This window comes from Acomys russatus, chromosome 3 (genome assembly GCF_903995435.1).
Source record: "Acomys russatus chromosome 3, mAcoRus1.1, whole genome shotgun sequence".
In the NCBI taxonomy this organism is placed as follows: domain Eukaryota; kingdom Metazoa; phylum Chordata; class Mammalia; order Rodentia; family Muridae; genus Acomys; species Acomys russatus.
The window spans coordinates 65,903,554-65,930,933 of NC_067139.1; the positions used below are offsets into that span (position 1 = coordinate 65,903,554).

A 27,380-nucleotide genomic window follows, 5' to 3' on the forward strand; every position below is an offset into this window, starting at 1 on the left:
AAAGCAAATAGCATGTACAAACAACTCCCAGGAAAAATTTCTCTGAATGACACAGCATTAAAACACGAGTAAATATGGCTTTGATAAGTCACACTACTGGTCACTCATAGCTTTACCTGCATTACTTTGCTTAGCCCCACACTGCTCTGTGACATTAAACAATGCACCACTTCTGTCCTGATTTTATTGCAAAGCATGTAGAAGGTTATTTAACTGCTGCTACTTCCCTTTACTGTACAGTAAGTAAATGGGAGAAGGCTGGAATCGATACTGCTCTACTGCTCTTTACACTATGTAAATCTTGGTTCAGCGACTCCTTAAGTCTTCTTTCTCATGCCTATTTTTTTCTCTGCTTGCAGACAAATGTGAAAGGAAAACATTGCATTCCTATCATGGTACATTCTTTTACAAGTTGAAATAGAACTTGAATGAAATCTGCGTCCTACTAAAATCTGTCAGGAAAAAGTAGAAAACTGAAAAGAAAGTCCCATGTTTGGATATAGAAATTTTACTTACACTGGTGTAGAGAAATAATTAATTTCACTAGATCTTCTTACTGAAACCTTTTTTTTTTTCTTCAGATGAATCTATTGCCAGGCAACTGTAAGATTTGGATCCCAACATGAACAACTTCTGCTTTTGCAGTAACCTTCACTAGTGCCTTCTTGGCAGAGCTGGTGGAAGGTGAGAGATTTTTAGTACTTGCTTTACATGCTCAGATCTTAGCAATTAAAATGCCTCTGGTTAGATAATTGAGATGTTCACTCCTGGATGGGAATGTTCAAAGGGCTTGGTGTTAAGTGATGTTTATTCCTTACGAATGGGCTCTGATCCTTTAGTCTGTCTAGGATCACCCCATAATGCACTTCTTTCAAGAAGGATTTGACTCACAACTATTATATCACCCTCTTCAGTTTTGGACCAAAGTGAGAAGACAAAAGGAAAGATTTTAGTATGCCTTTGATTTTGTCCTCTTCCTAATTAAAGCAGAGGAAAATAGAGTCTAGCCCTGCCAACACTTTACCACTGTGTTCACATTTCTTTTTTTTTTATTTTTTATTTATTTATTTATTTTTTTTTATTAATTTGTTCTTGTTACATCTCAATGTTTATCCCATCCCTTGTATCCTCCCATTCCTCCCCCCCCCCCATTTTCCCATTATTCCCTCCCCTATGACTGTTCCTGAGGGGGATTACGTCCCCCTATATATTCTCATAGGGTATCAAGTCTCTTCTTGGCTACTTGCTGTCCTTCCTCTGAGTGCCACCAGGTCTCCCCCTCCAGGGGACATTTCTTATGTAAGATATAAAAGCTACACTTATAACTTGAGCACTAAGGTTTTCCTTCTTCATTTTTATTCACTTCATGAATAAAAATATGTCCGATCCTCGTTGAAGGGTGGAAAGCATGCTTGACTGGTATATAAAGTGGGATGGAGTTTAGCCAATATTGATGCTGCTGAGGACCACATTCATCTCACCTTGGCCTTGGCATTCTCTACCATTTGTCATTGCTCAGATATCAGGCTTCTGTTTGAGGATATCTTGTCCCTCAGTTGTGCTGGAGAGGACAATTTCCAGATAAGATCCAGCCACTTCACCTCTTGTCATAGCACCGATTAGACAGACACAAGTAGAGTTTGTTTGGGGCCATTTTCTGTGGGGCTGACTATTTTGAGGTAATCTTAGTACTTTCACAAAGCTGAAGAAATGACCTCTCTTTTGGAAGCCCTTAACCACCGAGTCTGTTCATCTATCCAGTGGTCATTTCTTATTTACTTTCCTTGTGTCCTATTTTCTTCAGACCTTTTTCTGAGCTTTTACGCCCCTAGCTTGCTGAAATTACTTGGTTTAAATTCACATTGTGAAAGCCTCTTACATCAAAGCCTGTATTCTTCTCCTCTTCAGTCCTTTATAAACAACTTTACACACCCATCAAGTCTATGCCTTGCTTGGTGAAGCCTTATGCATATTCCTGGGTTTAAAGCTTCTGGTACTTGCTTCTTCATATCCCAGGATGCTGATATTTTGGTAAGAGCCATTATAGTCCTTACTGTGTTGTAATACCTGGCACATATAGGTTGAAGATTGCTGTTGTTTCAGCAGAATTACTTTATGAATTCTTAAGCATTCCTTAAAATTCAATGTTGTCGTTACAAGAAAGAAAATAAAATTGGTACATTCTAGAAATTGAAAGAATTCTGGAAACCAGACAGGTAAGAATGGTGATTCCCTGGCCGTAGTGGGTAGGAGGAGATAGCAGATCTCAGCATGGGGATGTGAGCTTTAATTCACAGAAGGAAGTGAGGCATGCGGCTGCATAGGGCAGGGTTGAAAATGAGACGCTGTGGGGACTGACTTTCACACGAACTCTGGTGCCCCTTATTTGGCCAAGTCCCCTTGATGAGGAGAAAGGATAGCAGACTACCAAGAAGAAACTTGATGCTCTAGCATCATATTCAAGGGGAGGAGGTCCCCATCAGTCACAGTCATAGGGAAGGGGAATGGGGTGAAAGCGGGAGGGAGGGAGGAATGGGAGGATGCACGGGATGGGATAGCAATTGAAATGTAATATGAATGACTTTATTTTTCAATAAAAAACATAAAAAAGAAAGAAAATGAGACACTGTACAGAGCAGTAAAGGAAATATAAGAAATGAGGATTGACATAGTGCACCCTCTGACACAGAGTCAGGAAGACAGCGGGGAGATTATCTTACACCCTGGGGTCTGTGATTCTGCCCTTGGTTCTTACTCCAGGGTTTATTTTATTACTGGACGCAGGGATTCTAAGCCAACAGGACATGAAGGAAATCATGAGTATCTACCTACTGGTTTATTTGAAAGATTGGCTAAAACTAAAACCAGAGTTCGAGAAAACTGTAATCTGACAAATAGAGGCATAAAGGAATAAATTATCTGAGACAGGTGAATCTGTTATTAAAAATTCACTTACTATAAATGATGATGAGTAATAGATTTATATTGTCTATAGAAGCCTGCCACACCATTGAGGAATTGGTACTGTGTATGCAAAGATTTTTCAGATTATCAGAAGAGAGATACCCAGTTAATTTTGTCTGGCTATTATAATCTTGATTGTAAAGCCATGTAAAAGCAGCATAAAAAAGAAAACAATGGATGCTAATTGTGATTGGAGAGGGTAAAATAACAAATGAACACAACCTGACCCTAGAAATGTTTGAATATATTAGGTGAGAAAGGGGAGAGGGAGAGGGCGAGAATGCTAAGACATACAGGCACACCAGCATATTTCCGCTTTGTACATTTCTCTCAAGAATGTAGAGATTGTTTCAATTGAAAAACTGTAACTGAAAAATTTTTAAATAAATGTGTTATCAACCTAAAACATTTTAAAAAGACTTAAACAGTCTTTAATGAGAGTTGATACCGAGAGGCCTCTACTGCATCTTCTCGATTGTTCCTTCTTTGTATTTGCCCTTCTCCTTTCCTACTTGTCCGGACTTGGCTTTCCTTTCCAGGATCTTCTTCTGGTCTTTGTCCAGCTTTAGCCTGGTGATAAGCACCTTGCTGGGGTGGATGCCCACATAGACCCTTGTGCCATTAGCTTTTTCTCACTGCACTCATTCAATGTAGATGATATATTTTTCCTGTACACCTGGACCACTTTACCAGTCTGCTGACCTTTGTAGTGTCCTCGGACAAACTGAACTTCATAGTCCTTTCGAATGGGCATGGACTGAAAATTATCCTTCTGTCTCAGCTCTTTGGAAAGAGGGGAAGACATGATCTTCTTCCGAATGTGAGAAGGTGCATTGACAAGCCGTTTGCGGTTCTTACTTTGGTCAGAATTCATGAAGGAATTCATTTTGGTTGCTGTGGTCCAGTGATGATTGCAAATGGAAAGAGGTCTACATGCGACTCCTAAAACATTTTTTGTTGAGTGAAAAGAGAGAGGGCGGGGAAAGGGGAGGGTAGAGGAGAGAAGAGGGAGGGGAGGAAGGAAGGGAGGGGAGAAAAGGAGGGAGGGCAAGGCAGGGGGGAAGTGAAGGAGGACAAATTATGCATTTGGCCATTTCTCTCCTTCCACCAGAGATCACACCCAGGTTTGCAAACTTCATGGTAAGTCTCTTTACTTGCTGAGCCATTTTTCCAACCCCTGAAAGTCTTTTAAAATAGAAATTGAAGCAAAACTAAAAATGCAATTTTCTAAATGCCTGCGGTTTTCATCATGCTTAATGGTGAAATAGTTGGACTGTATTAGAAATCAGCAGTCAATCAAGAATAACATCGATTAGGAGTCCTACTTGCCATTTTACTGGGAATTTGAAAAAAAAAATACACTAATAACTATTTGAATCACATAAAATTCACACTAATCATTTATTTTCAACCAACAGCATAACAAAAAAATATAACACAAAGATTTAAAATAAAAAACTAAAATTAATATTTCTTTAAAAGTATTCTTGTTTGCATAGAGTAGGTAAAAGCCATTACAAGTAAGTTATTCCACCACGATTTTAAACACTAGTACTCCAAATAAATTGCAAGCCCATACAAAATAAAATAAACAGATGGTACTAGAATATTTAGAAAAATACAAATATGGAGACAAAACTGGGGTTAGAGTTAAAGTAATAAAAAATAATCAAAAGATTTAACAGAAAATTCCAATGATAGGAAAAATCCATACTATGAAGATACTTCAGAATTATAAACAGTGATATTGTAATCAAAATTTCAATAATGTATTGTAGAATTCAGTGTGTTGACTTTAAAATTCTTTTCTTCACTGTTTCAGAAGTTCACACATGCATATAATGAATTTTGATTAAATAAAATCTCCTTTCTTTTCTCTCCATTTTCTTCCCCCTTCCCCTCTCCTGGCATATGCTACTTCTTCCCAACTTCATTATAGAAATCCCTAAAGTTCATTTAGTGTGATGGGTGTAGAACAATCTCCTGGAGCAATACTAGCCTCTTTGATCATTTCTCCAGCAGCCAGCAATGGTCCCTCAGACAACGATGGAACTTTCTAGGCAACTAGCCCATCAGTTCTGGGATTTTGATTGGCTTGATCTTAGGCTATCACAGCTGCTTGGAGTTTATGTGAACAATACCTGAGTGTCATGTTAGGTAAAGTTTTCTACGGCAGCCAACACTGCCTTTCTGGCTCTTACAATCTTTCTTTTCCCCTTGTCAGTGACAGTCGTTGAGCTTTGATGATAGGGGTGTGATAAAGCTGTTCTACTTAAAGTTGAACACTCTGAAGTGTCTTATTCTCTGCACACTGGCTGACTGTGAGTCCCTGTTGGAATTGCCCTTTACTGTAAAAAAAGAAGCTTCACTGATAAAGTTTGAGAGATGAGTTAATAATGCATGAGTATAGACATAAGAACTTAGGGTGGTTTATTTATTTACCTTTTTTTGAGGCAAGTCTGTCTTCATAACCTGGCTGTCCTAGAACTCACTTTATAGATCAGTATGGCCTTGAATTCGCAGAGATACAGCTGTCTCTGCCTCCTGAGTGCTGATATTAAAGTCATGTGCACCATGCCTTCCATGTCCATTTATCAGAATAATATTATTAAGTTCTTCCCTATAGCCTATGACCCAGCCATCCTAATTAGCAGTACCAAGTATGAGTTCCATCTTGTAGAGTGTGCTTTAAGTATACTTTAAATAAAGTAGTTGGTTTCTACCATAATATTTTTGCCACTATTGCACTAGTGGAAATATCTTGCCAGGTCAGTTGTTACTGTAGCTGGTAGGGTTCACAGTTGAGTAAGACTGTGGATTACTGCTTCCAACATAAACAGAACCTTCTAGAACCACAAAAACTAGCCATTAGCAATGAAGCTTCTAGATTATTACCAGAATAATTTCTTTATGTCCTGTGATTCAACTATGGGGTCTCTTCAGCAATAGGGCATTCTATTTTTTTTAGATTCATTTTTAAAATGCATATGAGTGGTTTGCCTGCATGTATGTAAACCTCAGGCATGCCTGGGACCTGCAAAGGTCATATGAGGATGCTGTACTTTCTGGAGCTGGAGCTATAGACATTTGTGAGCCACCATGAGGGTGTTGAGAATTGAACATGGGTCTCCTGAAAGAAGTAAAAGGCACAAGGTCTCTTAAACACTGAGTCATCTTTCCAGCCTTAAGTGATGGGGTTTTACAATGAGGTTCTGGAGTATTAGAAAGAGCAATGACAGTAGCCTGTAATGTCTTGGTGGCAAAGTGGTCCATGGGATTTCACTGCCCAGCAACTCAAAAAGAGGTGACTAATACCTGGCACTAGAATTTTCATTTACTAACCCATGTGTCTGGGGAAGACATTGGATTTCTGTTATAGAATAAGTACATTTAAGTTCTTTTGTACACACACACACACACACACACACACACACACACACACACACACACTTATAAAATCATAGTCTCTATGGAGACCTCTATCCTCTATGGAGAGGTTGCTCAAGATGGGACTGGAGAGGTGGCTCAGTAGTTAAGAATGCCCACTGTCTTTATAGAGGTCCTAAGTTTGATTTCCGACACTTTTTGTGTCAGGCAGTTTACAACCATCTTTAACTCCAACTTAAGGAGATCTGATGTCCTTTTATGGCCTCAATGGGCACTTTTACTCACATACACAGGTCTTTACCAAATACATAATTAAAAAACCTAAAAATGACACTAAACGGAAAGCAGGTGACTCATCAATTAATCTTTCTAGGACACCAGGCTAATCATGTATGATCTGTAGAAAAAGGAAAAGCTAAGCTGTGAAACAATTTTCATAATTGTTTATAAAGAAAATCAAGTGAAGTAACTGAAGTATGAAAGGAAAACAAGACTTTAGAACACAATGTACAGGAATATTGTGGTATAGGCATGGTGGGACACATCTTTAATCTCAGTGTTTGGGAGCCAGAGGTAGGGGCATCTTTGTAAGTTTGAGGTCAGCTTGGTCTAAGTAGTATGTTCCATGGCAGCCAGGGCTTCATACAGATAGGCTAGATATTGAGTAAGGCTATACTTTTAAAACATGAAATACAACTTCCTCTAAATTTAAAATATGTATGTCTCTCTCTCTCTCTCTCTCTCTCTCTCTCTCTCTCTCTATATATATATATATATATATATATATATATATATATATATATATATATATATATATCCATTCAATATACACACACACACATATTTAAATCAAGAGAAATCATGTAAGGATTTTTATACAGAGTATGTTTTTGAACCTGGGAAACAAAAACCAGTAGAAGAAAAATAGCTTAAAATATACAAACTAACACTTTACAGAGAAAGAAATCAAAACAACAAGAATGATGAAAAGTAAAAACATCCTCAAACAGTGGATGCTTAACCTCAAAGAAAATAAATATTTTTTTAAAAATGCAATGTTATTTTCTACCTATAGAAGTAAAAATCGACTGTTGACATGTTTGATTAACATTCATAGTAGAAGAATTTTACACTGCTAGTGGGAATGCAGAATAGTACAAGCAATTTAGAACACAATTTTCTAATTCCCAAGGAGGTTGAAACTACATGTATCTTAGGGACCAGCAGCCTTACTTCTTTCCCAGGAATCTCTGGTGGGAACTAACATGTACATGCATGTCCATTTCAGTGCTGTGGTTATCAAGGAGGAAAATGGACAGCTAGCTAGATGATGAGCTATCTGTTGAGTGGCATTCTAGCACCACACATCACCTAAGTTTACTACCAATGATGAAGAAGAACTGGTCAAAGGTTTAAAACTAGAGTCTCTAAACAATAGAGAATTCAAGGCCCCTAAAGTGGCCATCATGATATGTCTAAGTGCTCTGTGTGTGTGTGTGTGTGTGTGTGTGTGTGTGTGTGTGTGTGTGTGTGTGTGGTGTTTTCTGTGGCAAGTGGTACTCCTGTCTTAGAATTTCAAGGAAAAAGATGGGCAAAGATGAAATGATTCTAACTAAGAGAAGCTTGGAATTTAAGAGTTGACTTGACCAATCCTATATAGTGTCACATTTCATATTTGCTCCTCATATCTATGGCTTTTATTTTGGTAGGAGAAAGACAGTGAGAGATGTTGAGAAATGTCTGTTAACTGAGAGCACGTCTAAGAAGCATTGTGTGAATTATAAAGTGCTACATGTATACCAGGAGAATTTGATCTTTTAATGCAAATAACCAGCCAGAATTTCCCACTCGGAGAGAATAGGTTGTTGGCAAGCTTCCCCCCCTCAGCTCTTGCCCCACAGACCCTGTGGAAAAGTGCCTTAACCCAACAGGTTGGACAAGATTAACAATGTTGCTGGCTCTGTCAGAAGCCTAGAAAATAAGCACTGCTTTCTCCACTACATTATTAATTGCCTGGGTAAAAGAACAGGGCCAAGCCAGGTCCCCAATTTCACCAGTGAGCCTGGAGGCTTTGCGCGAGAGGCAAATGGCATGGGTTTCAATTTCAGGAGCTTGAAGCTGGCTCCCTGCTTACCACTCCTAACAGAAGGCAAGTGTCCCAAATCAGATTAATTAACATGGTCCTGGAAGAGCTTGAGGGTGGCTAATGATTTTATTTCTAACATGAAAAAGAAAAACAAAACAATCTAAAGAAACCAGGCAGTTTCTGAAGTGAGAGAGCAAGAGAAGAGTCTGGCTTCCTTTTTCCTCCTTTGCTGTGGATGCAGGTGCATTCTGGGAGACATTCAAAAGGCCAGTTTCCAACTCACCTGCATTTTGTATATTTGTAGGAAGAAATATGGTGTTTTTTTTTTATCTTGATTGACTACTCTTCCCCCCCTCCCCCGCCTTGCCCCAACTCAGTAGTAGGGTAAAATGACTCATTCCTGGCCAGTAGTCCCAGGGAGCAGTGGCAGGAACATGGTTTCAAACAGAAACAGTTAGTTCTCTTGAAAGCTGTATTGAGTTTTTCATACTCCCATATCTGGGCATAATCAGACCCTTGCCAGTAGCCTTATATCTTTTATCAATGGTCCATCAAACAATGTCCTGAACATCTTCCAAGCAGACTGTTTATAGTTGTGGCCTCATGAGATGTGATCATCTAGGAGAAGAAAAGGTGGGCACTGAGGGTAAGTTTGAGGAGCCTGGCAAGGTGAAACAACATACTGGCTAACTACAGGTTTTTCTCTCTAGTTTTCTGCTAGTTTCAAAATCCAGAGGACAGAGCTATGCAGGAAGGGCATAAAGACGTGAACAGCTAGGAAGCCAAGGGAATGCCGAGCTGAACGGTGAGGCAGAACTAAGAAAGGAGGTAGAGGAGGTTCCTTGAAGAAGGAAGTGGGGCTGAGGGGGATAAGCAAAGGGAGGAAATAATAATCACCATGATTATAACTGAAAAAAAAGTCCAGAGGAAGGAAAGAGAAGCAGAGTCTGCAGTCCTTGAAACTCATGCTTTGTAGTGACAGGTGCCATCCTCCTTTCTTGTTAAACATGAAGGCATCAATCACTTCTGCTAGTATTTGTAAGTCTTCAACAGCAGAAACTCATGGTTCAGAGATTTGAGTGTAACTGCTAATGGAAGCTAATGCCTGGTGAAGTCCATGTTCTGTCTCAGGAGGAGAGAGGTGCCTGGTAGACTCTTTCCAACCTGACGTCAATGCTCACCCCGACATGTGCAGAGTGTGCGGGCTCCACATTGACGGGGATGCCTAAAAAACAGCAGTGCTTGATTTGTCCACATCTTAGAACACGTGGGCTGCCATACTTGGAACTGGGTGAACTTGCTATATGGCTGGCCTGAGTACGAGCCCATTTGTTAGGGCACTTCTCTGCTGCTGGATGTGCCTTAGCTCTGATCCCTGGCTGAGAACATCATAGAAACTTGTGTTTACCTGGGATCCAGAATCCTCCTGCTAGAAAACACCTATGGTTGCCCATCTTCTCATGAATGCTATCTTCCATCCAAAGCCTATGCCCACGGATGCATACTTGCTGAGCCAGTTTCTTCCTTGTGGGTGGATATTGGGGTACCGAAACCACTCGTTTCTTTAGGTTAGCTTTACCTATGAATGAAAACAACCAAACCAAAATGAAAAAACAGTTTTCCATCTTCTGTTAGTTCTGTGAGGATGGAAACTACTGGCCCAACCTCCATAGAGAGCTCCACAAGATATTCTAGTGGCTCAGACTGGCAGGTTTTGCCTTTCTCACTGAATATGGAATAGTTGCACCAGCCCTGGCTTCTGCTGAATGAGAGTCTTCCATTCTTCCCTTGACTGCTTTCTTTTTGAGTTGCTACTTCTAATCCTATCAAGATCCACACCCCCCCCCATCTCTTGCAGGCATTTGTATGTTAATGAAAAAAAGTTCTATAATTGAAGATCATTTTACTTTCTCTGTTTTGTTTTAACAGATGATTGCTTATCTTGTCTGGGCTTGAACAGAGAAAAGCATCAGCAAGGCTCTTGTTGAAAAAAAAAAGTCTCATAATTTTGCTGGTGCCTCCCTGCAAGAAGTAATTAGCCCAGCTGCTGGTGCTGTTCAAATGACAGCAGAGGCAGCAGAAACATCCTATCCACTCTATAGTTTTCTCTCTGTGCCCTTTGAGCAGGCCTCCATGAGACTGCTATGATTTATAGCTGTTGAAACAGACTTTAAGAATGTCATGCAACACTCCACCCCATCTAGTGTTGGGAAGGATTACTCCCAAGATGTCACCAGATGGAGTCAGCTGTTCTTTGAGGTTTCCTTGGCCATTCAGTCCCCAGTATCACCATTTCTGCTTCCATAGCTACTCTAGGTATTCTTGAATGAGTTTTCCCCTCTTCAGTAGTCATGTAGAGACTATTAATTTGGTGTTCTGTGTTCCCTGCCCATGATAAATCATCCCAGACTCAAGGAAAGGAGAGAATGACGACTTCCAGCAACACTTCCCAGTGATCTCTAGTGGAAAATGTACTTTGGAAAAGATGTTCCTGGAATTCACTGGACTTCCATCATGAAATCCACCTGCCACCAGCACCCAAATTAATGTCATGTTATGCCTTGGATTCCCAGAGATGAACACATATGGTATTTTCAGTGTCTGTTGATCCAAATAAACAGGACCCACAGACTTGGCATACCTTTGAGAGAGGAACTGGCCTCTCATTCTTAGCTTTAATAAGAACCCTGAGCATAGTGTCTGGCAAGAATTTGTGCTCATTAAGTCATTTTTAATATGTCTATGAGCTCTGAAAACAATGAAAGCATGTCTTTTTGTTGGTCTTGATTTGACCTTTACCTTTGGAACATTTACTTACTTTCTTTGTTTTTTAATTAATTAATTTATTCATTTTACATCCCAGTCATAGCCCTCTCCTTTCTCTCCTCCCATTCTCACCTGCCTTTCTCCCACCTTTCTCCCCTATTTCTTGGAAAAGGGGAAAACCCTTATCCACCCAACTCAGCATCAAATGGCATCGGGTCTAAGTTAATCCTCTTCCCTTGTGTCCTGGCAAGGCAGTCTCACCAGGGGGAATTGATCAAAAAACAGTCAACAGAGTCCATGTCAGAGACAGCCCCCTCTCCCCTTACTATGGACCTACATGAAGCCTGAGCTGCCCATCAGCTATATTTATGTAAAAGACCTAGGTCCAGTCCATGCAGGGTCCTTGGTTGGTGTTTCATCATAGGAGAAGTAACCCTAACTAGGATAGCAAGTGTTTGTTTATATTCCTCAAAACAAAATACTTTGTTCCTCTTCATCTGCAGCCTAAGATTTTAGTACAAAGAATAACATGTTAATAGATATTAGTTGATTATGAACTAGTGGGAATAGTTACCTACCATTTCACAACAAAGAGTGTGAATAGAAGGCCTCAACTTAAGATGTTTGAGATGGGACTTAAGATGCTTCTTTACCCATCTGTGGTGACTTTGACCATAGGGATCAGCTGTTTCACATATAAAATTAATATTTATAAACTACTTGACAAGGTTGAAGATGGCGAAGTGACATCACAGAAGGAACTGCACTGATGATAACTGGCTAGTAATTTATAAATGTTCAAATAAAACCTTTGGAAAGGTGAACTATAGGTAGGTGTAGAAATAACATTTGGATTACTTTAAGTTATCATGATTTGTTTGACTTATGCTAACTCAAAGTATAGCAGTGATGTGAACCATGATAACAAACGGAAGCCATCCCGTGATTATTTCCTCTTTCTTGCCTGTCCTCCTCCTCCTCCTCTTCTCACCACCATTGTCATTTTTGCCATCATCCCCATATTAATCACTATTGTCAAGGCAGGAAGCAAGGTGGCAGGCAGACAGACATGGTGTTGCAGAGATAGCTGAGAGTTCTACATTTTAATCTCCAGGCAGCTGGAAGAGAGAGACTTTGGTCTTGGAATGGGCTTCTTGAATCCTCAAAGCTATCTGCCCATCTCTAGGGAAACACTTCTCCAACAAAGCCAGCTATTCTATGAGCCTATGGGGCCACTCTCATTCAAGCCACACCAGCAATTGTCAGTTCTTGTTATTTTGTTGTTGTTGTTATTTTGTGTGTGTGTGTGTGCGTGTGTGCGCTCACACTCTTTCAAGCATGCATGCATGTCCCCCCTTTGATTTTGTTTATTCTTTGATTTAGTTTTCTTTGATTTAGTTAACTTCTTTAGGTGATTTATGAGGGTCGACTTAGACTCTGGGAATTGGGGAAGAGAGTGTGGATGGCTACAGAGCTGGGGATGAGACTCGAGGATTGGACTTGGAGGGACAGAGGGAGAGGTGAAGATCTGCAGTTAGTCTGTTGTTCCCCTGTTCAGTGTAGCCTGTGGGTTCCCAGGGAGTGGCTGCTGGAGTTGGGGGCTGGGACAAAGCAAAGAGTTGTTGTTGTTGGGGATTAGAGGGGAAGATCTGTGTGAGCCACTGGAGATGGGTACTTAGGGGAAGGGAGTCCTTAGCAGGTTTGCTGCAGATGTAGGGATGGGACTGGGGCATTAGATTTGGAGGGACTGAGGGAGAGGTGACAATCTGGAGTTAGTCTACATGTTTCCCTGGTCAGATTCTATAAGTAACTTTAAAAGTCCCACAGTCTTTACAAATTCAAACACATTAAAATTCAGTCTATTTAAAAATACAAAGTCTCTTTTAAAAACTAGAATCTCTTTAAATATTCAGTCTCTCGACTGTGGGCTCCTGTAAAGTCAAAAATAAATTATATACTTTCTTACTTTGAGAGGGAATAACCAGGGCACAGTCACAATCAAATCAAAGAAAAACCAAACTCCAACTGTATGAATGATTCAATGTCTAACATCTGGGATCCACTCTTGATCTTCTGGGGTCCTCTAAAGGGCTTGGGTCACTTCTCTGAAGCACACACAGCTTGTTTTCTAGGCTCTGGTTGGCTCCACTCCACCACTGTTGCTGTTCTTGGTGGCCATCCCATGGTACTGGCATTTCCCAAATACTGAGGTCTTCTGCTGTAACTAGGCTGCACTTCTGCCAATAGTCTCTCTTGGCCTCTCTTCATGTTGCCGAACCTCAACTTCTCTGCATGACCCCTTTTAATCTTGGGCCTTCAATTGCCACTGAGGCTGTTCCTTCACCAGTGGAATGCCCTGGCCTCTGGGAGTGCCAAGCCTCAGCTTATCCCCATGAACCCTTCACCCTTTCAAAACTAGTACCATCTGGGTGACTCTTACACTACCAACTTTGGCTATCATAGCAAGGTAAGTCTTAGGCAGCTCCACAACACATCGTCTGTGTGCTAACTCTCAGGAAACAACTCTCAGATTTCCCCTCAGTGATGCTGGTCTCTTAATCGCCATTTATTTTTCAGTTCCAGCTAACTTCATCCATTGTCCCAGTAACCCAGTAACTCATTTTAAGGGTGCTGGTCTTTTTCTTGTTAATCAGGATGGACTCTGAAGCCCTAGATGACATAACACCACAGATTCTTCACACAAATGTCCCAGTAGTCTTTACTTCCCTCTGACTTCACAAGCCAGAGCATCTGCCCTACTCTTAACATTTTGGCAATCCACCTTCCTATAGCACATCTTAGTGAGCTCTCAACACACAATGGCTTTTTTTATGCTGAAGTTCTAAAGTCCTTTCACAATCCTCTCCAAGACATATCAGGTCTTGTCATACCAAGACCCCCATTATTTTGGTACCAACTTCTGTTTCAGGGTTACTATTGCTATGATGAAATATTATAACTAAGGCAACTTGTTGAGAGAGGGTTTATTCAGCTTATACTTCCACGTCAAAGTTCAAAGGATGTCAGGACAGGAATGCAAACAAGGCAGGAACCTGGAGCCAAGAGCTGATACAGATGCCATGAAGGAATGTTGTTCACTGGCTTGCTCCCCTTGGCGTGCTCAGATTGCTTTCTTATAGAACCCTGGGCCACTAGCCCAGGGATGTCACCATCCACAATGAGCTAGGCCCTCTCCCATCAATCACTAATGAACAAATGTCCTCCAGCTGGATTTTTCTAACATTTTATTAGTTCTTTGTGAATTTCACATCACACACTTCAATCCCACTCATCTCCCTCTTCCCTTGTACCTTCCCCTCCAGAGGGGGGGTGGGTGGGGAGAGAGAGAGAGAGAGAGAGAGAGAGAGAGAGAGAGAGAGAGAGAGAGAGAGAGAGAGAGAGAGAGAGAGAGAGAGAACTCATTGTAGAAACTATAGTATGTTACAGTGTGTCTCACAGCATACCCTTTTGCCTGTACTTCTTTGCTTACAAATGTTTATTCCAATGACTTTTTTTTTGGTCTGGTATGAGGCCTCTGGCTTCTGCTACTCCACCAATACTGGATCCTCACTGGGACTCCTCTCAGATATCCTGTTGTTGCCCTGCGTCATGGAGATTCTGTAGTTTCGGATATGGAGGACCAGCCCCTTCATGCACTCCAATAGTTCATCAATGGGGTAGATGTTGGGGTGGGCCAATTCAAAGCCCTGGACCAGAGCCTGAGAGGTGTCTGGCTGGTGGTCATCTTAGTCTAGTTCCCTGGCTGGGCCCCGGGCACCTGTCTGCTGGTTACCAGGCTTGCTGGAGTGGCCCTTGGCAAGGGTTGTATGTCTTGGGCTCACTTCTCCCCAGGGCTTCTGGTCTTAGGTGGGCTTTTTCTAGTCTCTGGCTTGCACTTGGCCTGACTTGCACTGGACTGGTGATAGTCTCAGGCAGGCTTCCTGTCTAGGCCCCCTGGCACCTAACTGGAGGTCTTTTCAGGCTTTCCTTTTTCATGGAATTTTAGACTACTAATCATTCAGATGTTCCTTGGTCAGAACACTGAGTGTAGACATCGCGTTTCTTCTCTGTCCCACCTAATGGTGCACATGTGACACAGCGGCCACACATGAAATGCCTCTAGGAGCAGGTTTACAGCTGGATATTGTGGAGGCATTTTCTCAACTTTGGTACCCTCATTTCAGACGACTCTAGATAAAATGGTTCTCAACTTTCCTAATGCTGGGACCCTTTAATACAGTTCTTCACATTTTGGTGACTTCCAACCATAACAATATTTTCATTGCTACTTCATAACTTTAATTTCTCTAATTAGAACTATAATGTAAGTATCTGTGTTTTCTGATGGTCTTAGTTGACCTTTGTGAAAGAGTCCCTCAAAAGGGTCACAACACAGAGATTGAGAACCATTGCTGTAGACTGTGCCAAGTTGACATAAAACTGTCCAACGCAGCATACAAGTTCTGATGGGCAAGCAGTACATTTAGCATTGCCAAGCATCAGTATGATGTGTGAACCTTTTTCCTCCGGTGTAGGTGTGAGGTCATTGCCATCATCATTTGATGTTCTCTTCTGGGGAAAAAAACCCCATTTGTGCCTTGATTACATCACCAGTGCCACATCATGAGCTTCAATGAAAATGCCTAGAGATGTTTCACAGTCATGCCATTATGACATTTCTTAAAACCTTTAAAAGACCAAGCGAAGTGTTGCTGAAATGTGGAACTTGGCTGGGTACCATAATTTCTCCTCTTCATGTCTGCAGCTGACTTTTTAAGAAAGTGTTTCTGAGGGGGACATAAAATAAACACTTAAATATTGTAATATGACAGATAACCTAATTTTATTTATATTATAGCTGCAAATATGGTCTTGCTTCCTCTCAAATAAAAAAAATAAGGATTTGATGTCACAAGCTGAGTATTGAGCATGTGACGCCCAAGTCTGTGGGAGATATATTAGATTGAAATCATGGCAGGTAATGAGCACTGAGACAGTGATGGCTATTCCTGTTTGTCAACTTGACTGAACCTGGAATTAACTGAAACCAAGCAGCTGGGGAGACTGTGGGGGAGTTTTCTTAATTAATTCACTGGAAGTGGAAAACGTGCCTTAAATCTGTATGTTTCGAGGTGCATACATATACATTAAATCTGAGCCATACCTTCTGGTGGCAGCCTCTATAAAGGACATGGAGGAAAAAAGTGCTTGTTTTTTTGTCTGTGTGTTTTCACTCTCTCTGGCAAGTCCATTCTGTCCCTCACATTAAAGCATACTTCATTGGAATTCTGCTGTATACTGAAGATCAGCTGAGATGCCCTGCCGTGTGAATCGAACTACTACTGGATTTGTGTGTGTATTTGTGTGTGTGTGTGTGTGTGTGTGTGTGTGTGTGTGTGTGTGTGTGTGGACTGATTACTGGAGTGATCCTGGTTCTATTGCTATTCTCTGAGATTCTAGTGAGGTCCTCTTGTGTTCTAGAAATACGAACATTATGAGTCAAGTAGAACAAAGTACATTGTGAGTTAGCTTGGTAGACTCAGGGAATTGTAGCCAGTGTATCTCTTCAGAAGGCTTCTTTGGGCTTTTTATCATACCTGTGCTTCTCTCAGGCCTCCATTTTCCTTGGATTTCTCTTCTACACAGCTGTGTTTGTGATCCTGGATTTCACTGTTGCCCCTCATCCAGGCTTATTATGATTGCTCTTTCTATCCCATGGGGCTCTTCCTGTCCCAATCACCCCGCTTATCATCAGAGAGTAGGTGGGGAGTTTACCTGCTTCAGGTGCTGACTTTGGAGGCAGGGACTGCACCAATCCATGTCATGGTGGTTTCCGCTCATTTGTCATGTCTTGTAAACTAGATGGTCACAGCATGGCCTTAAGTCAGTTCTCCACCCCATGACTGTTTGCATGTTTCACATGATAGCAGATTCCAGGAGTGCACTTCAGTCTAAGGAACTATGCTCGGCTCATCTGGAGTTTTGCTCTAGATGGAGTTTCAGGCTTATTTCCCTTTTTGACTCTTGGTGGCTTTGGGACCCTGCTATTAAGTTGCAAAGGCTATGGGAATTACTTTCTGTGTATACCGAGGGACATCTTCACAAAGATGGGAGCACTAGGTGGTACAAAGGGCAAGTCTCAGCAGGACTGGACAAAGAGGGAGCACTAAGTTTGGATTTCAGGTCAATTCCTAACTAGCTTGGTCAAAATAATTTGCATCCTTTAACATTTACTTACTAACTGAGGGTATCAACGTCTGCATTTCATAAGGGACCCTACAGGAGTAGATGAAATGTGCCTGGATCATAGAAAATGCTGCCAAAAAAACCCCCACCCCATATCTTCTTCCTTCTTAACCATACAACAGTGATTTCATGTGTATAGATAGAAACATCAAATAATGGATAATGTCATAGATTAATGGTGTCCATTATAAACCCTGGCAGGGAAATGACAGAGACTCTGCTTATATCCAGAGCATTCAGTTCTACTGACACAGAAAGTTAGCAGCATTCAAGTTCATGTGTCCATTTCTGTTTGGGCAAGTATCCTGGCAGCTCTTTCTGGGATGATAACGGGGTCTTACAGTGGTACATGAGAAGCAGCAAGCAGAGAATCTGGCATACAGGAGATGCCCAATGAGTTATCATTACTTTTGCTTTTATTTAGAGCTGGCAGGACATGGGGCCAGCTAGACCTATAGGCATAACTAAGCTGGAAGCCACAGGCTGCAGTATGCCTCTGCGTGCCTGTCCCGTGGATCTCTGGGAAGAGGATGACAAGATGACTGTGACATGCAGTTGTGGTGGGAGGCTAGTTCCAGCAGAGGTCTCTCTGACACAGGCATCCTCCACCACACATGCAGGCTTTCAGATTGCCCTGTGCATACAGGGAGCATCAAGGCCAGCTGTGACATTTGGGCACATTTTCTGCCTAAGGGATGTTTGCAGAAGCTGTGCTAGGCTTTAGTACAATGACTCCTGGAGTTTCAGTTATATTAAAGGACAATGAATAAAGAAAGGAAAAGACAGTTTTTTTTTTCTTTCAGGAAATAAAGGAAATTTGTTCCTCCAAACGGAGTAGATGACTATAATAGATCCCTTTTAGATAGAAGAAGAATCCATACTTAATCTGGCATAGAGTTCAGGAATGTGGTAAACACTCAAATGGATGGAATTACTGACAATAAACTTCACACCCCTTTATCTATATTTATAGTCTTTTTTTCCCCTTTTTATGTCACTGGAAAATTCATACTACACATGCTGTTTTTTTGCTCTTTAAAAATAATTAAGTAAAGCTGGCCTCAAATACTCTCTTTAAAAGAGGGGATTCTTCTTTCGGCATTTTTTTTTTTTTTTAAAGAGAGAATGTGTGTTAGTGTTTGGAAAGGCTGAAGAGTGTTCCAAGATCCACTTTAATCTTAAATAGTTCCTGCTACATAGACAGATGAGTGGTTGTTGTGGGTGCTGCATTTGGGGTACTCACCGGTCAGGCCACTGTGGGAGGCCACTGGGGAAAAGACTGAAACTGTGAAGAGAAATGTGGAGGTTTTGATTCAGAGCCAACAGGATTCTGTACTTGCTTGTTACAGGGATGTGATGGATGTGGGTCTGTGTACTTCGCTTCTAACAAAGCAACTTGCCTGGTCTTGTCACCACCAACCAATCACTGCATCTTGGCGAGTCTGCCACCACAGGCTCAGAACTGTGCAAGGCTGGGAAGATATAAAGGAGAATGAGGCCGACTTCCTCTACTTAATGTGCTGCCATTTTATTAGCTTCTTGAAGTAATTAGTAAATGGGTTGGCATGTGGTTAAAAACCCACAGAGGAGATCTAAGCTTAAGCTAAATTAGCTCTAAGAATCATCCATGCACTAGGGAGCTGGGGATGACCTGAAAAAGTCTGAAACGCCCCAGAGCAAAGCTGAGCAAGGGTTAGATTTTGGAGACTGTTGGATTTGTAGGTGGAAATTAGGGATGGAAGTGTTTACAGGTAGCGGTGGACTGTGTGAAAGAGGCAGGAAGCATCTGGGTGTGGCTGAACAATTCCTGAAGCAGCTCAGTTAGAGCTACGAAGTGTATGTAGGCTGGAGAATTTGGTTTACACCAGAGGTGAGTAAAATGAAGCTCTAAATGCCAGAATAAAGAATAAAACACAAAGTCTAGCAATTACGTTTTCAGAAAGCATGATGTCACAATGCTCTCCAGACTTGTTCTGTTCTGTTCCCAGCACATTTAAGAAAGTCCTCACCAACACACAAGGAACTTAAGTTTCTGAGTCGGTCTCTCACTGTCTTTAATCTGTATCAGGGGTTCATCTCTGACTCCAAATTATACCAGGCAATGTGGGCAGGGCCAAGGGTGGATAGCGTGGATTGAGGTGGAAATGGTGGAATCGGGGATGCTGGCAGCAGGCTAGGAGTATGATTTAGATCTTTACCAGGAGGTTGAGACTGACTGTACAAAAGATTAATTTCTTCAGGGAATACTGTTCAAGGAAAAGGGGAGGCTTAATACCATTTGGGTATAGAGAATAAAGTGAAGAGAAGGACCAGTGGTAACTTCTAGAAAATGTTTCTAGCATTGCTACCTGTGATCACTGACAGGATCCTAAAAGATAGAGACCATGAAGGGAAGCCAGTTTAGAACTGAAAATGTAGACTGCTTTTTTTTTTTTTTTTTTTTAGAACAAATCCCAGATGTTTCATTTTACCAATGAAGACTCAGGAGCCAGATGCCAAGGTGAAAGCCTACTAGTTCAGAGAGGCAGAGAAAGCACCCAGCTGACCTTCCTACTCAGCTCCTGCCCAGAAGGGAAAAGCCCCTTCTTTTCCACGATACCTTAAGTTCCTTCCTCCTCAGTGTCCCACCTATCTATTTACTCCCTATCAGCTAGTGGCTTGCTTTGCCTCTTGACCTAGGGTTAACTTTATTTAATCCTGTTTACAGAAGGCTCTTGGATTAAAGCTGTGTGCTAGGGCTGAGCCACAATACAATTACTTGTTTGCAGTAAACAGAAAGCTCCAGCATCAAAGACTGGGAGCTATATCACATTTAGATACAGGTTTTTATGGCTCACAATCTCAGGATTCACAATGAGATCAAATATCCTGCAACAGTAGAGCACTTTGAAAGATGATGAGGGAAATTTGAATCCTCCTGACATTTAATCAACAGGCACTACTCCTGTGCATTTCAAAAGAAGAACATGTGTCTCTAGGTGATAGTGTTTTACTTCTTGAGACATGGCAGGGGATAAGTCAAGGGCATGGTCTTAAAGTAAAGGTTGTACAGGAAGAATGTTCCCACTGCCACAAAAATCTGAAGGAGAGACTCCCTCCCTTTAAGAAGCATTACTATTTTTTTTTTTTTTGGCCATTACTTGCATGTATCCTGAATATTGATCACCAGGAGACTAGTTTCAGGAGCCATATAGAAGATATAGCTTGGCAAGTACTTTGCTGTCTCCTGAAGAGGATTCTAGCAGGCTCTGGAAGTTTGAATACTAGTTAGTCTACCTTTCTCCATCTCACAAACAGCAAAAAGAGGCTTTGGGGGGCCTTGGAACAATGTTGCTCATTCATTGAGGGCAAATAGGACTCTAGCTGGATCATGCACACTAGACTTACTGCTAGAATTTATTCCTCCTCCTGTGAAAACAATGTGAACAATTGTTCAAGAGTTTATTTCCAAGCACAGCGCAGGCCTGGGATCTAGTCATGGCATGACCATCTCCTAGGTCTGACCTCTAGGTGAGGTGCATTTATATCTCTGATACTTTGTTTCTTCACCTATAAAATACAAACAATTTGATTAACAATTCCCTTTTATCCATGTATGGCTTACTTGAGGGAATAAACCAGTATGCTGAGTAGGTTGGGCCACAGCAATACTCAACCAACTCACTAATTAAATGTGTTAATAAGAAGTATTTATAGCAGTCCTCTTTGGTCCACAGGAAATTTGCTGTAAGATTTTTAATGTGTACTTGAAACCACCTATAATAATGACCTCTTAATATACTATGTTTTCCCTAATTATAGGATAAAATTTAATTTATAAAGTGGGCACAATTAGAGGTTAACAGCAATAATTAATAATAGAATAAGTATAACAAAATTATAATAAGATTGCCAATATCATTACTCTTGTACTTCTGGGACATTGTTAAATAAAATGAAGATGGTTTGGACAGAGTCACTCTGGTACCCAGACAGCTGATCTGATAAGGAAATGGCTGCTGAGTAATGAATAGGTGAATCATGTTCTCAGTGTGGATACCTCACATGAAGAGATGATTAATATTTCCTGGTGTGATGAAGCAGGATGATGTAGGATTTCACCTGCTTGGAGTGCCATGAAATTTATAACTATTGAATTGCTTTGTTCTGGAATTTTCCTCTTACTATTTGGAGATTTAGTTTGGCTGTAGGTAACAGAAATCAAAATCATGTATAAATAAGATAGCTGTATCGTACAGCTAATGTGCTCCTATTGCCAGAAGTAGCATTTTCTCTGAACTAGAGGAGACAGTCATTCATTCAAGGATACCAACAATTTACTGTAATTAGGACTATCAAGGGAAAGAAAGGGTAGTCTAAGAACAAACCAACCAATCACAACTGGATTTGAGGGGCATGACATAACTCTAGGGTGCATACCCTAGTTGCTAAGTCACTCACCTTCCTTTAGGATCATCCCAAACCTAATTAATCCTCCCAAGTTCAAGAAGATCCAACTTCCTCTTTGAGAATGGGAGTTAATCAAATTACTGTACACTCGGTTGTTTGAGTGTCTTGGCGGGGAAGATCTGGGTAGAAGCTAAAATGCCCCAATATCTACTTTGTTTGACATTGGACATCTGCTTGCCATTCTTTTCCCTCCGAAGTTAGAGCATTACCAAGCCCATACTTGCACATTCCCCTATGTTTAAAGGGCTAGATGCATGTACATCATTTCCTCTCCCACTGGGAGTGATCATGCAGCATGCAGAAGCCACCTGGTAACCAGCTTCACTATAGCAGGCTTCTGGAGGGTGAGGCTGGCTTTAATGCACATTTCATGGTAAACTAAAAGATTACTTATATTAGTAAAAGGAGCCATAGTTATATTTAGTAGAGACAAAGGAGGTGGAAGCAGCAGAGTGACCACAGGCTGAATAAGCAGGAGAGACAAATAGGTCTGCTCGGGTTGTTCCAGAACCAGGCTGATTGACTTTCCTTGCCCGTGTTCTGACTGTGGTACTTGGTGGGGAAGCCCTGAACATTACCATTGCCTTGTTCAGCAGGGAGAACTCTGCTAAGACCAAGCTGGTTAGTAGTACCTCAGTGACAGGATGACATCTGAGTAGATTTTGGCACACTCCACATTGAAGAATCTGGTTTATCTCCAACCTGTGCACTTGCAATGTGCTTTTCTCTTATAGTCTGGCTCCCTAAAGTCTCATGCACTTGAACTTATCAGACTTGGGTTTACATTTCTCTCTGAACTTTCCAAATTCGAGGCAAAGGACTAAGAGGGAAAATTCTGCTAATGAAGCAGTTGTCATTGCTCTAGGTTATGGTCAAGACAGGTCATTAAAGTCTTAAAGAAGCAAATGCATGCCCTACCTTCCACATCATGTGTGCAAGTCTCTCATTTCTGATTTTCTTCCTTCCCATCCCTTCTCTTAACCTCACCATCACCATTCCTCCTTCTTCATTTACTTTTTTTTTCAGACAGGGTCTTACGAATGTAGCCCTGGCTGGCATGAAACCTGCTATGTAGACTAGTCTGGTCTGGAAATCATAGAGCTCTTCCTGCCTCTGTCTTCTGAGTGCTTAAACTAAAGGTATGCACCAGCATGCCTGACCCAGACCTATTATTTTTAGGTTGCTATACCAGAAACCTCAAAGACTGGGTACTGTAAGGAGAACAGAGCATCTGAGAAGAGTCCTATGGCATTAAAAAACAAAACAAAAACAACCCTTACATCCCCTTCTCTTGTACCCACCCTCCATACCTGCACCCTCATCTCAACAGAGAAAAAAATTTCTTGTTGTGGAAGCTACAGTATGTCCCACAGTACACCCTTTTGTCTACACTACTGTGCTTGCAAATGTTCATTGCAATGACTCATTAGTCTGGTATGAGGCTTCTGGCTTTTGCCAGTGTATTGATACCGGAACCACATTGGGATTCCTTTCAGATATCCTGTGGTTACACCGTGTCATGGAGATACTGTAGTTTTGGATCTGTAGGGCTGGCTCCTTCATGTACTCCAACAATTCATTGATGGGGTAGATGTTAGGGTGGGCCAATTCAAAGCCTTGGATCTGGGCCTATGAGGTATCTGAGCTGGTATACCTACTGCCTCTCCTGTTCTCATGCCTTTGGGACTATGTCATCAGCAAACCTTATCTACCAGGGCCAGCTCTACCCTGCTTCCCAGGGGAGGTACAAGGCCTGCTCCCGTGAGTGTTGCATTTGGGGAAGGGCAGGGCCAGTTCTCCTACTCTCATGACCCCAGGGACAGTTCTTCTACCTGATTTAGGTGGCAAAGGGCAAGGGAGGGGTCATCTCTCCCTTATCCATTTCACCACAGTTTAGGACCAGTCTCCTCTGCTCACATTCTTGGGGCCTTCTTGCTTGCATGCCCATCATCATGTTCAGCTCTCCTGTGCTGCCCAGGAGGTACAGGGCCCATTCTTCCCAGTGCTGCAGCTAGTGAGGGACAGGGTCAGCTGTTCTGTTCTCATGACACCATGGGGCTAGTTCTTCTGATTTGCAGGTGGTGATGGGTAAGGAGGAATGAGGGTATCTCTCCCTTTTCTACATAACCACACAGGAGAGGAGTGGTAGGTCTCAGTCTTCTATGCTCATATCCTTAGGGGCTGGTTCACCCACAACTCCTGCAGCTGGCTAGGAGTGGGGTCATCTCTCCTATTTTTATGCCTCCAGGCCATATCTCCCATGATGTCCAGGACAGAGGGGACGGGCAGAGAGAGGTGGGGACCAGTTCTGCACAGACCTTAGACATCAACATGTCCTGGGGCAGCAGCACAGACCAGGGATGCCTACCTGGCCAATGATGGTAACAGACCCCCTAGTGCTGCAGGGCCACAGACACACACAAGGTCCCTGGTGGAATCACAGGTCAGGATCCCACCATAGTCTCAGATGGCATCACCAGCTACCCACAACGGATTGTTTCTTACTACCCCTGTGCCTCCAGTTCTGCCTTTCTTCATTTGCCCAAATCCTTTTGTTTTTCCCTTCTTTTCCATTTATCTACCACTTACTTGCTCCTCTTACTGGATTCCAGAATCTCTGAGAGTCTGGGGTCATCTCAAGAATGGTCTTAGGAGTTCTATGCCCTGCTTATGCATTATGGTCCCTGCGAGGGTTTATCTTGGGTATGACCTCCCCCACCCCCCATGCCTGCACATTGCCTCACTGGTGATCATCTCAGGATAGTTCCCTATCCAGGTCACTTGGTGCTGGTCTGGTGACCATCTTGGGCTCAGTTTTTTCAGGGAATGTTAGGCTACAAATTGTTTAGAAAACTGAGCATAGATATAGTCTCTCTCCTCTCTGTCACCTACTGACATACATGTGACACAGCAGCCACACCTACATGCTTCTAGGGCTAGGGGTCTTATGGCATTTTAACACAGAAAACTATCAAGAGAACATAAGGACATAAAATTTCTTTGCATTACAAAGTCACTCTCATGGCAACCAACTCAGTCTCCTGATTATTCATGAGGAAAAGCCTTTGTAACCTAATCACCTTCAATAGAACTGATTGGAAGGAGTATACAACCTACAGAGGATGAAAAGGGCAAAGGCATGCATGATATCTAAAGCATTTCACATCAGTTTTGTATCTGGAATGAAAATTACAATCACTAGCTGTAGCCAGTGGATAGATGTCAGCACCCACTTTCTTGGTTTAGAACATAAAGTGGAATAGGCAACAATAAATAAAAGCAACATTCTCATGGAAGTTTATAGCATCCTATGAAACTTATTTTCATGTTAATACTTTTCTAGGACTGAACAGATGGCTCAGATGTTAAAAGCATGGTTCTTGTAGAGGGCAGAGCTCAATTCCTTGCACTGACAAGGCAGCTCACAACCATCTGTAACTCCAGTTCTAGGGATGCATTAACCTTTTCTGTCCTCTTGCATACCAAGCATACAGGAGGCATCCAGATATCTATGTAGGCCACACACACACACACACACACACACACACACACACACACACACACACACCACATATACATATATATATATATGTACTTTTGAAAAATTAAAAAATTTATCTTGAGACATTAAAACATGACACAGGAGGGTATGGGATGCTTCACAATGCAAGAAAGGGCATATGTTCATTGAATACATAGGATCAACCCAGGTAAGAATGTGGTGTAGTCCATTGATTTGTCAATGATTCTTACAACTCTATGGGTTACAGGACAAAGTCCCAAATTTATAGCCTTTTACCCCACTTCCTCACTAAATAGTAGAGCTAGAATTTGGAACCAAGTCAGCTTATGGTTCTCCCAATAAATCACATTGCTTCATATTTATTTTTATTTATTTACCTATTTATATGCAAAGGCAATAAAATCAGAAGGTATTTTTTATAGGAGCTGCCTCTTGGAATTAAAAAATGACACCCAAGTGTCACACACTTCAAGCCCTGGTTTCTTTTCATAAATAATTCTCAGTGACAGTGTGTGACACCTGTCATCCTCCTATCTTGAAGATAGAGAAGATGGAAATTTCTAGGAAATGTATGTAGATTTATAGGCAGAAATAAAAGAAACAATCAAGGTTTAGGTTCTAGTCCTCAAGGTCCCTTTAATTTTTTGCACCAATAAATTCCCTAGCCCCACTTAGTAGTCACACCGATTTGTTTTCAACAGCTTAGAAGTGTTCACACACAGTTCCCTGTATCCTTCAAGCCCCATTTTCTGTCTTCTGTGAGCTGCCTCTGTGAGAGGTATACAGGAGATGGTAGGTGCCAGGTAGCATGAATGCAAATACAATTGAGTCTTAATGGAAAAGGGGTGATACACATCTCATTTTCATTCTCAATGAGGAGAGAGTCATTGAGTGCTTTGGGCAGAAGCTCACTGGGGATGAATCTGGTTTAGTGTAATGAATCATGTGGCCATTGAGGTCCTTAGGAATAACAGGCAGAACGAGATCTTCCAGGGCTCCGTGTGGCAGGTTAAGGAGCAGTAGAGAACCACTGAAGGTCTGGCTTGGTCCCAACCTCCATGTCCTCCTGTATCCTCACATCTATTCCTTACTCATAGGCTCTGACATGGAGAGGATTAGCTTTAAATTGAATCAGGTGATTCTCAGCACAGCCTTGCTACTAGTTTTACTTGACCAGGTGTTCACATTGCTGCAATCAGGCTGGTTCCTAGGTGTGCATCTCCCACTGTAATCTGCATTCGCTTAGGAAAAGCTCTCAATTCCTAGGGCCTAGAGACTGCTCCTAAACACCACCAATCAATTCAGTGCCTATTCTTATTAGTGATGCCTTTTTCATGTTCAATATCAGGTGGCCTTGATTCTTGGTGACTGTCTCATTAGGAAGGGTAGGGGGAAGTGATACAAAACTATAATTAGATAGGAGTAATACGTTCTAGTGTTCTGTGACACAGGAGGATGACTGTAGTTGACACTAATTTATTATATATGTCAAAATAGGTAGAAGAGAGGACTTCCAGTATTTTTACCACAAAGATAAGTGTATGAGGTGATGGATATGCTAATTGCACTGATTGGATCATTCCACATCGTAAGCAAGTATTAAAAACATCATACTTTTCTATGAACAGGTATAATTATCATGTGTCAACTGAAAATAAGAAGGAAAGAAAGAAAGAAAACCGAGCAGCTAAAACGGTAGAGTGTGGTAGGAGCTAGACTAAAGGCAAAATAAAACAGAGGGAAAGGAAAAGTGGTCAAAATTTGGGTACCAGGGAGAGATATGTGTGTGTGTGTGTGTGTGTGTGTGTGTGTGTGTGTGTGTGTGTGTGTATGTGTGTGTGTGTGTGTACACAGTCATATCTCTGGAAAGCTGAGATGAATGCTTACAAGTTTGTTTCCTTTAATCTTGATGGGTGGTGGATATGGAGAGAGAAAACAGAATTCAGGCTGCTTCAAAAG

At 41.6% G+C, this 27,380-nt stretch overlaps 1 non-coding gene and 2 pseudogenes across 1 annotated transcript; all 3 read right to left on the reverse strand.

Annotated features, from left to right (window-relative positions):
- Positions 1-3,422: 3,422 nt before the first annotated feature.
- Positions 3,423-3,850, reverse strand: LOC127185663 (60S ribosomal protein L26-like; annotated as a pseudogene).
- An 11,351-nt stretch (positions 3,851-15,201) lies between these two features.
- On the reverse strand, positions 15,202-15,333 carry LOC127187280 (small nucleolar RNA SNORA17). Its single transcript, XR_007830440.1, has one exon. It is a non-coding gene; the product is annotated as a small nucleolar RNA SNORA17 (small nucleolar RNA).
- A 9,390-nt stretch (positions 15,334-24,723) lies between these two features.
- Positions 24,724-24,839, reverse strand: LOC127187283 (uncharacterized; annotated as a pseudogene).
- Positions 24,840-27,380: the final 2,541 nt, after the last annotated feature.